This window comes from Theropithecus gelada, chromosome 2, assembly GCF_003255815.1.
Source record: "Theropithecus gelada isolate Dixy chromosome 2, Tgel_1.0, whole genome shotgun sequence".
NCBI classification, from domain to species: Eukaryota; Metazoa; Chordata; class Mammalia; order Primates; family Cercopithecidae; genus Theropithecus; species Theropithecus gelada.
In genome coordinates, this window is record NC_037669.1 from 22,242,805 (window position 1) to 22,254,236 (window position 11,432).

The 11,432-nt window shown below is 36.0% G+C and overlaps 1 long non-coding RNA gene across 1 annotated transcript; it reads left to right on the forward strand.

Moving 5' to 3' along the window:
• The first annotated feature begins 9,840 nt into the window (after positions 1-9,840).
• On the forward strand, positions 9,841-11,013 carry LOC112617327. Its single transcript, XR_003117893.1, has 2 exons — positions 9,841-10,110; positions 10,816-11,013. It is a non-coding gene; the product is annotated as an uncharacterized LOC112617327 (long non-coding RNA).
• The last annotated feature ends 419 nt before the right edge of the window (positions 11,014-11,432 follow it).

An 11,432-nucleotide genomic window follows, 5' to 3' on the forward strand; every position in this document is an offset into this window, starting at 1 on the left:
GACTCACAGCTAGTATCACAATGAATGGGGAAAAACTTCATGTCCTTCCTCTAATATCTGGAACATGACAAGAATGCCCACTTTTACCACTGTTATTCAACATAGTACTGTTAGTTCTAGCTAGAGCAATCAGATAAGAGAAAAAAATACTGGGCACTAGACTGGAAAGAAAGTCCAATTGTCCTTGTTTGCAGATGATATGATTTTTTATTTGGAAAAATGTAAATACTCCACCAAAAATTATCAGAACTGATAAATTTAGTAACATTGCAGGATACAAAATTAATATACAAAATCAGTAGTATTTCTATGTGCCAACAGTGAACATCTGAAAAAGAAATCAAGAAAGTAATACCATTTACAATAGCTACAAATAAAATTAAATACCTAGGAATTGACTTAACTAAAGAAGTAAAAAATCCTTACAATAAAAACTGTAAAACATTGATGCAAGAAATTGAAGAGGACACAAAAACTGGAAAGATATTGCATGTTCATGGATTGGAAGAATCAACATTGTTAAAGTGTTCATATTGCCCAAAGCAATCTACAGATTCAGTGCAATCTCTATCAAAATACCAATGTCATTCTTCATAGAAACAGAAAAAAAAAAAAATCCCAACATTTATATGGAACCACAAAAGACCTGGAACAGCCAACACTCTCCTGAGTGAAAAGAACAAAACTGAAGAAATCACATTATCTGACCACTTATATGACAAAACTACAGTAAACAAAACAGCATGATATTGGCATAAAAACAGACACACAGACCAATAAAACAGAACAGGGAACCCAGAAACAAATCCATACATCTACAATAAACAGTGCTGGGAAAACTAGACATATGCAGAAGAATGAAACTAGACCCCTATCTCTTGCTGCACACAAATATAAAATCAAAATGGATAAAGACTTGAATCTAAAATTTCAAACTAAGAAACCAGTAAAAGAAAACTTTGGGAAAACTCTCCAGGACATTGGACTGGGCACAGATTTCTTGAATGATACCCCACAAGCACAGGCAACGAAAGCAAAAGTGGACAAATGGGACCACATCAAGTTAAAAAGTTTCTGAGCAGCAAAGAAAACAATCAACAGAGTGAAGAGACAACACACAGAATGGGAGAAAATATTTGCGAACTATCCATCTGACAAGGGATTAATTACTAGAATATAGGAGGAGTGCAAACGACTCTATAGGAAAAAAACTAATAATCCATTTTAAAAATAGACTAAAGATTTTAATAGACATTTCTCAAAAGAAGACATACAAATGGCAAATAGGAATATGAAAAGGCACTGATGAATGGCACATCGCTAATCATCAGAGAAATGCAAATGAAATCTGTAATGAGATATCATCTTATCCTTGTTAAAATGGCTTTTATACAAAAGACAGGCAATAACAAATACAAGGATGCAGAGAAAAAGGAACCCTAGTACGCTATTGGTGAGAATGTAAATTAGTACAATCACTATGGAGAACAGTTTGGAGGTTTCTCAAAAAAACTAAAAATGGAGATAACATATTATTAGGCAATCTTACTGCTAGGTATATACCCAAAAGAAAGGAAATCAGTACATGGAAGTAGTATCTCCACCACTATATTTATTTCTGCACTATTCACAATAGCCAAGATTAGGAAGCAACCTAGGTGTTTATGAACAGAAAAATAGATAAAGGAAGTGTGATACATTTACACAATAGAGTACTATTTAGCTATAAAAAGAATGAGATCCTGTCATTTGCTTCAACATCAGTGGAACTGGAGATCATTATGTTAAATGAAATAAGTTGGGCACAGAAAGACAAACTTCGCATGTTCCCACTCAGTTTTGGTAGCTGAAAATGAAAACAATTACACTCATGGAGATAGAGAGTAGAATGATGGTTATCAGAGGCTGGGAAGGATAGTGTGAGGGTGGGGTGAAGGTAGGGGAGTAGGGAGGTGGCGGACGGGGGGACATTTTTTAATGGGTACAAAATTATATTTAGAATAAGATCTAGTATTTGATCACAGACAGTGTGACTATAGACAACAATAATTTATTGTACATTTATAAGTGTATATTTATAACCAACTGAAAGAGTACAGTTGGTTTGCTTGTAACACGAAGAAAGGATAACTGCTTGAGGTGATAGATATTCCATTCATCCTGATGTGATTATTACACATTGTATGCCTGTATCAAAATAGTGCATATTTCGTGTAAATATATACAGCTACTATGTACCCATAAAAATTAAAATGAAAACATTTTAAAAAGAAAAGCTAAATTTCCATTCAGTAAATATTTATTAAAAGCCTACTCTATAGGAGTGCTGGACTAGATATGAGGATGTGTTTCTCCTAACCCTGACAGTGTATTCTCTAGGTCGCGTATTTCATGTTTTGATACTTCACACTGGTGGATAAATCTCTTTAAGTAACCTGAGTTTGGTTTTTTCATACCTCCCCTGATAATACAGGGTTCTATCACCTAAAACGTCCTTCAACTCCCAGCTTGTTGAGGTGTATCCAGGGAATGTTTCACATGTGCTCAGTGAGTCATGTTCAGTTACCATGAAGCAGCCTCTGTTTGTTTCTTGTCCTGTTGCACTTTTCCTGTGTTGTGAGTCAGTAGGAAAAAAAAAAAAATTCCCTTTAAATAACTGTTAGTCAGTACGGCTTCAACCCAGAGATGCTTTGCCCCATAGTCTTGTAGACTTGCTAGTAAAAATGGTACTTTTGGTTATTATTTATGGCACTAACCCATCTACCTCTCCATCTCTCTTGCTGAAGATGCAGTCATGAGTTCATCAAGAGGCTAAATCAGGAGACATCACCATGCATTTCTGAGTCCACTCTCCCTTAGCTGAAGAAGGCTTTGTGTTTGGGTTGACAGCTTTGTGCCCACTGACCTCTTTACTGACAGTGAAATGACATCCAGGAATTTCCGTAATTTTTCTTGCAAATGGGACTTGGACCTGTCCCTTTAATTTACCAGATAGATCTGACTCCAGTGATGTTAGACTTGAGCTCAAACCATGCTTGTATTAAGCTAATAACAGACACTTTTTATTTATTAGTCAAAAGGTTCCTATAATACTTGCAATGGCTATATGGAACAAACATAATTACCTTCTAATGTGGCCACCTTTCAAGACTGAAGTCAACTCTCTTTTCCTGCTCCCCCTCAAAATTCTACCTTCCAGGTTAAGCACGTGCAGAACTTTTATTATTCTTTGTATGTTTTCTTGCTAGTTGGATCCCTTTCCTCTGAAAATGTTCTGACTTTTCTGTGCCTTCGAAAAATGTGAGGTCACAAAGAATCTTTGGCTTGGCCAGGGAAGATATTAGGTTGGTGCAAAAGTAATTGTGATTTTTGCCATTGAAAGTAATGGAGAACATTCACAATTATGTTTGCACCAACCCAATAGTATACTATTACCTCTTATTCTATCCACCATATGTCTTGTGGTAGCACAGCACTTGATCTTTAATATGTAATCTGGAGCTACACCATATCTTTAAAATTACAGAGAAGTTCAGAATTTAAAAGTAATTATCTGAGAATCAATGCTGTGATGAAAAACAACCAGGCTCATGTTGATATGCTTGCTCTTTTTTTCCCTCCCTCCCCTCCCTCCTTCCTTCCTTCCTTCCTTCCTTCCTTCCTTCCTTCCTTCCTTCCTTCCTTCCTTCCTTCCTTCCTTCCTTTCTTTCTTTCTTTCTTTCTTTCTTTCTTTCTTTCTTTCTTTCTTTCTTTCTTTCTTTCTTTCTTTCTTTCTTTCTCTCTTTCCTCTCTCTCTCTCTCTTTCAACAAGGTCTTGCTCTGTTACTCAAGCTGGAGTACAGTGACATGATCGCTGGTCACTGCAGGCTCAACCTTCTGGGCTCAAACGATCCTCCCGTCTCAGCCCTCTGAGTTGCTGGGACACAGTCATGCACCACTATGTCTGGCTAATTTTTGTATTTGTTGTACAGATAGGTTTCATCATGTTGCCCGGGCTGGTCTCGAACTCCTGGGTTCAAGTGATCCATCCACCTCGTCCTCCCAAAGTGGTGGGATTACATGCGTGAGCCACCATACCCTGCCTTGATATGTAGTTTTAAAAAAGAACATAATTTCATAACTATGCCTATCTACATTTCTGAAGATATAAGGCTTAAAGAGGGGCAGTAATGAAAATCAGGAAAAAAATAGAACAGATGAGAAAGGTAGGTTATATAACTTTCGGGCACACAACAAATTCAATTTTGTTGAATTTTTTTCCTAAGCATAAAATACAGGTACAGTGACTTGTGATGTCTATCAGCTGAGCCCAGCCAGAGTCAGAGAACATGGAAATCCATTGATGTTGTCTAAACAAGCCAGGATTCCCAGTCACAAAGCAGTATAAGGAGTAGTTTTGCAAGAGCAAACAGCATAGCCTGTGCACTGTAGGAGAGGGTCACGAAGGAACAAAAACAGAGGATGACAGACTTCTCCTAATTGATATAACCTGACTTAAGAATTCAACAATTAAATTCCTTAATTGAATTATTAACTTTTTAAATCCTATGGTTTTTAACGTAATAAGAGTATCTGTCTCATTGTTTATTGAGAGGATTAAATAAGATGATTCATGTAAAATCCATAGCATAAAACCTCATGTATTAGCAAGCATTCAGTAATGCTAACTATTGTTATTCTGAATTATTGCTTGCTGAAATAATGACTAGCAGTTTTACCTTGTATGTTGTAAAGAACATTCATATACTTTATCTCATCTGTTTCTTGTGACAACTGTCAAATAGGTAAGTGGACATTATTATAATTGGAGGAAAGAGGTTAAGTGACTTGCCCCGTTTATTAGTAGAAGAACAGTAGTTATAACTCAGTCTTCAGACCAAAAATCCTATGAACTTTCAAAAAAAATCACAATACCAATGTAAACTCCATTCATGAAAAGACAACAAATCTCATGCAAAATTATAAATGGAAAAAGACCCTAAACAAATACATGCAAATCAGTTATAAAATAATATGCTGCGGCCGGGCACTGTGGCTCGTGTCCGTAATCCAAGCACTTTGGGAGGCTGAGGCGGGCGGATCATTTGAGGTCAGGAGTTTAAGAGCAGCTTGACTTACATAGCGAAACCCTGCCTCTACTAAAATACAAAAATTAGCTAGGCATGGTGGTGGGCGCCTGTAATCCCAGCTACTTGGGAGGCTGAGGCAGGAGAATTGCTTGAACCCCAGAGACAGAGGTTGCAGTGAGCCGAGATTGCGCCACTGCACTCCAGCCCGGGCAACAGAGCAAGACTCCCTCTAAAAATAAATAAATAAATAAAATAAAAATAAATATGCTACTAATAATTCCAATGACCAAGTAAGATTTAGTCCAGGGACATAGCACAATGAAAAGTAATCTAATAATAGATTAAAGGAGGAAAATCATATTAGTAAATGTAGAGGAGGAATTTGATTTAGTCCAATATCTACTGTTAAACTCTTAGTGAAGTAAAAATAGAAGAAACATCCTTAACAGTGAGCTGAGATCTGGCCACTGCACTCCATCCTGGGCGACAGAGCAAGACTCTGTCTCAAAAAAAAAAAAAAAAGAAAGTAAAGAGAAAAAAGAGCTGTTCATGGTCCAATAATGAGGATATTATTATGACCCTAGAGTTTTGATTAATTGAATTTCATGTCCTTGGTTGGAAAAAAGAAGAAACCTATTAGGAACCAATATTAAAAATTATATTAGCTATTTAAAACCCAAAGATGTTCTTTCTAGTGTCTGAAATAAGATGAAACTATTTTCATTATCAACAACAAGGCACAAGTATACATATGTAACAAACCTGCACGTTATGCACATGTACCCTACAACTTACAGTATAATAATAATAAATAAATTTAAAAAAAAAAAAACAGTTTTGGAGATTCTAGCCAATACAATAAGCAAGAAAATAAAACAAAAATGTGCGTTATAGATAGGAAGAAAAAAGATCATTATTTTCAAATGATAGGATTTTATGAATAGAAAGTCCAAGAGATTATACATTAAAATATTAAAGGTGAAAAGAAGCTCAACTCATTGGTTCATTTTAAGATTACTATGCACAAATAAAAACCTTTCTCTTATATAGCAAATTACATATGTGATGGATAAATGTGGAATATTAAAGATAACCACAGATTCTCTTCAGCTCCTTTCATGAGCAGTGGCATTGATTTCTACACTCTCATAAATTTGGGCTGGCTTTGAACTTGCTTTGACTAACAGAATGTGTGGGAATTGAGGCTATGTAGCGTTGAGTCTCAGTTTCAGGAGGTCCTGCAGCTTTCCCTTTGGCTCTTTTGAAACACTACTCCATGATGTGAAGAACTCCAGTATCTGGTCTAGAGTCCTCTAGATGAGTCCAATACCATCCTGTAGTCTCTAGGATAAAAGACCATGCAAAGCGGGAATGAGCTTAACCAGCTGATACCCACTAAACTAATCAGCTAATAGCCAGCACCAACACAACACATGTGAGTAAAACCATGCTAGGAAATGCAGTGCCAGTGAAACCACCATATGTCTACAGCTGTATGACTGACCCTGGTTAGACCAGAAAAAGTACCCTTTTCTTAGTTGAGCTTAGTTCAAATGTCCAATCAACAAAATGTTGAACAAATAAATGGGTATTGTTTTAAACCATTAAATTTTAGAGTTTGTTATTCAGTTATATATAATTGGTACAAAAATATTCAAGATTTACAATAGCAATAAAAACTAGAAAGTGTCTAGGAAGACATTTATATAAAGAGCATTATGAAACATACATGAAAGATATAAAACAATATCTGAAGAAACACATACAGTATTTTTTGGAGGAAAGATGATAAAGATACCAACTTTCTCCACAAATAATCTATATGTTGAGTAATACACCAATCAGAATCCACCACTGACAAAATTGATAATAAATTTTATATGAAGAATGCTGAATATAAAATTTGGAAAGAATAATAATGAGGAATGCAGTTACTAATTGCTGTCTAAGAAAATGCTTCTGAATTTGGCGGTTTAAATCGACAATAAACATTTTGCTCATGAATCTGTAAATTTGGTAGGGCTTAGTTAGAACGACTGTCTTTTCTCTGCCACTTCTCTCCTGCTCCCCTTCAGTCTTGGACAGCCACTAACCTGATTTCTGTCACGATGGATTTACGTATCTTGGGTATTTCTTATATATGGAATCTTATAATGTTGAAAAAGAGGAAAAAAGTAGATATGCATGTACTGGATATGAACATATTTTTCCTATATATTATTAAATAAAAATGAAAATGACAAAATTGTCATATTACATATATTATCTAATCACACTTTGCACGTATGTATATATGACTAAAAAGTGTGGAAAAATATAAGCCAAAGTTTTAGAGCAGTTATTTTGGGGGGCTGGTATTACCATCCAAAAGAAACTAAACGTGTATTTGTATTGTTAAATACAAATTTAAAAATTAAACATTAACTTCATAGTCAAAAAGTAAAGATATTTTCATTAAATAATATCTCAATAGGAAGAAATGAACTATTTAAAACATTGGTGAGCAAACCCTAATGAAATAATGGCTTTAGGCAAGGATCATCAATGACTGCTAGCAAAAAAGACAACCTAATAGTCCATGCCTTCTAATGCCAGTACACATCACAACTTATAAGATATTCTAGCCAAAAATATCAAACCTTAATCGGATTAAGACTTTATCTCTCAAAAAAATAGAGCTATATCTCAAATTTCAAAGAGGCAGAGACTCAGGAAATTTGATTGTGAACTTAGCCAACTCCTATTACCTCCCCAAGCCTCAATGTCCTTGTTCTTGCAAAAACAAGAGGGATGAACTTTCAAAAAAATAAAAATAAAAAACCCGTAGGCTCTCCTATGACTCAACCACTTGATTCACATTTTCACACGGAAATTTTGATATTTCAGTGTTCTCTATTGGCTTAGTACTTTCATGTGTTCTGTCTTTATTCTTAATTTACAGTAAGTATAGGGAATGAGAAACATGTTCCAAGACAAAATGGGGAAGCCTTCAGCAAAATCCAGAATGTGATAAACTCTAGGGGTCAAATGATCTGGTTCCTTCAAGAAATAAGAGGAGGAGGCAGGGAATAGAATCCTGTTATATATATTGTGCCAGATGATTCTTCGTTGGTGGTGGCTGTCCTGTGTTTTGGAGCTTTTAGCAGCATCCTTGCCCCTAGGCACTACATACCATTGGAACTCTCCCCCTTTCTCCTCAACCAAGTTATAACAACCAAAAATATCTCCAGACATTGCTAAATGTCTTCTGGGAACAAACTTGCTCCAGTTGAGAACTAAGATGATAGATTTTTTTTTTTCTTTTTGAAAAAGGAGACTTAAATGACAGCAAAAAAAAAAAATGCATCTTGCACACTAATTTGTATAAACCAACTGTAAGGAAGAATTATGAGATAATTGGAATTAGATGTATTTGAAAAGAGACCTATTCTTTAGTGATATACAATGAATGGTATGTTTGTGGTTAAAATGATATGCTGTCTTGTACTGAGGTTGGTGAGTAAATGGGTAGCTGTAAAGATAAAATGGGATTGACTATGTGTTGATAATAACTGAAGCTAAGTCATGAGTACAAAGGGTGGGTTCATCACGCTACTCTCTAGCTTTTGTATGCATTTGGAATTTTCCATAACAAAATGTCTTAACAATAATATTCAGTAACTACCAGAATATTATAATAGTGACAACCAGAAGGAGTAGCTAAAAAGAGATGGAAGTGTGGCTTCCGGGAGGGGTAGGGAGAGGAGAGGGGACTGCTTCTTTTTAAAACAAACCTTTTAATACTACTTCACTATGAGTACTACATGCATGGGTTACTTCAAAGAACAACAAAAAATAATTAAAATCCCCAAATAAGCAAACAAAACATCGGAGAGATGCCATTGATATGAATATTTTTCTTGTAAAAATGGAAGTTTAGTTATATAACATTTCTACATATAGAAAGTAAGTTAAATGACATCATGAGGAAGCAACTAACTAAGTCCAGATGTGGAACACTGGACACAGCAGTTGAGTTTCTCCGGAGGCAGGCCTGGCTATCTTCTTTTTCTCCTTTACCTTTTTTATTGAGCATGTTAAGAGAGCCAGGGCCTTCTGAGCAAGAGGGGATATTTCTTGTCTTTCTCGTTGCATGCGGAAAGCAGGCAAGGGAGGGCTGTCCCCTGAGTCACAGCAGCCTCTCTCTAACCCAGTGAATGAACCACAGGGCAAACTAGAGTTTGTCTGCTTACCTAATCGTCTCTTACTTAGCGAGTAAGAAGTCTTTTTGTTTGTTCTTCATATCTCTTGGTCTAAGTTGCATTTTCTAGTTCAGTTTTGATCAAAGCATTATACTGGGGGAGAAGGAAACATTTGTCAAGCTATTACTAAGGGGCTTATATCATCTCTGATTTTGCTATTAACTGTTTTTTGTGTGATACTTTGGCAGGGAGCCCCCAGAATGGACAGAGTAAATGGATTCTGATACCAAAACCCAATCCCGAACTCTAGCATCTTTCACAGTTCCAAGAAAAACAAACATATTTCTTTTGACCTACTATTCATACATGTCATGTTAGATGCATAAATATTATGCTTCTGTGGTAACAATGAGTGATATTCCAGCATTCCTAGGAGACAAATCAGCATAGTGACCCAAGGCCAATGTAGGTGAACAGGCCAACAGGATAATGTAATTTGAAAGGTGCTTTAGAGCCACTTGCATTCTGAGGTTTGTTCACCAAGGTACTAGGCTACCATGGTGCCTAAAGTCACCACTTTGAGAGTCAGCCCTTTGTGTAAATGCATAATGTCTCCAGAAGCTTTCAGCTAAAATACCATTGTGTTATTTTGGAGAGAGAACACGTGAACTCTGAGCACTCCAAATTGCCTAAGCATGAACCAGTTTATCAAGTTATTTAAGTTGAGAGAAAGGTCCTCAAGGAAGGAATTACAAAATTGTGCTCTTTATGGGACATCATGAGAAGGCACAGGGAAGTTATGAGGGTAACAGTAGTGGAAGGAAGAAAAATCTGAAGATACTTGGGAAGGCGTGCCCGGGGTAGGTAGAATCCTGGCCAGAGAAGGGAGAGCAGAAGGACTCAGAGTCTAAATCAACTCTGTCCATTAGAACTTCCTGCAATGATGAAAATGTTCAACAGCTGGGCTGTTCAATATAGTAGTTATTAGCCACATGTGAGTATAGAAGACTTGAAACGTGGCTGGTGTGACTGAGGAATTGGAACTTTAAATTTTATTTAATTTTAATTAATATAAATTAAAATGTAAATAGTCAACTGTGGCTAATGGCTCCTATATTGGATAGTACTATATTGGATAGTACATGAAGGATTTGGGGTTGGGAGGTGGGGGAAAATCATAGAAAGGCAATGTGAAAAAGAAAGATACAGTTTGCTTAATTCACACTTTGTAGGGTACCACTTTTCATTTCTAGGCAATACGTAGTTTACAAATTACAGGTTATATTATATTTAGCAAATTAACCTTTATTATGAAATAGCTGTACAGATTAAATTGACGGATGAGAGTAAGCCATATTAATTAGATTGGCCATGTCCTATATGATCTTATTTTACTCCTATGCATGCTGTCCACTGAAGGAAAGGAAAACGTTGACTCAAAAGTGTTAAAAAGGGTATCCTTTGTTTAATGTTCAAGAAAGGCTGCAATTACTTTTCGTAATATGTAATTGCAAGTTTTTCTAATTTTTTTCTTTCTGAATAATAATTATTTTTCCCCATTGCAGAGCAAGGCAAGGGTCACAATCACATTCACAGAACCTCATTAGGGTGGATCCACAGGACAAACTTCCCACTGCTCACAGAAGCACTACCACCCCTTGGAATAATCAATCAATCAAACCAACTCAATAATCTTCCTTTTAATGCTAGTGGCACATATTGATATAAAAATAAAAGTTTGCTTTCTGGTGGGACATGAATAATAAACGTATTTTTAAAGTTGTTTTAATCAAGGCTTCACTATTCAGAAAGTATTCATAAACTGGCACCAGAAAGTTTTCCAAAATCACTAGCTAGTTGTTAGTGGCCACAGAACCTAGATGAGAATAAAAATAATGTCTAAACACAACTGAAACCAGAGGAATCTTTTTGTTGTTGCTCAGGAGGAGACAGCATCCCCTTTGAAATACTTGGAAGGTTCTCCTAATTAATGTGGCAGTACATAGGTGTCATTTCTGAGTCAGATGGTTACTCTAGATGTAGAATTTTGTCAAATCTTCATTTCATGCCATGTGAAAATCCAAATGCCACCACTTCAAGATTTTCTGTTACCAGAGTCCTTACATTCTTGTGGTCACCTATGACTCTAAAATGCTCTTTCCTCTCAATGCATTGGCTTGAA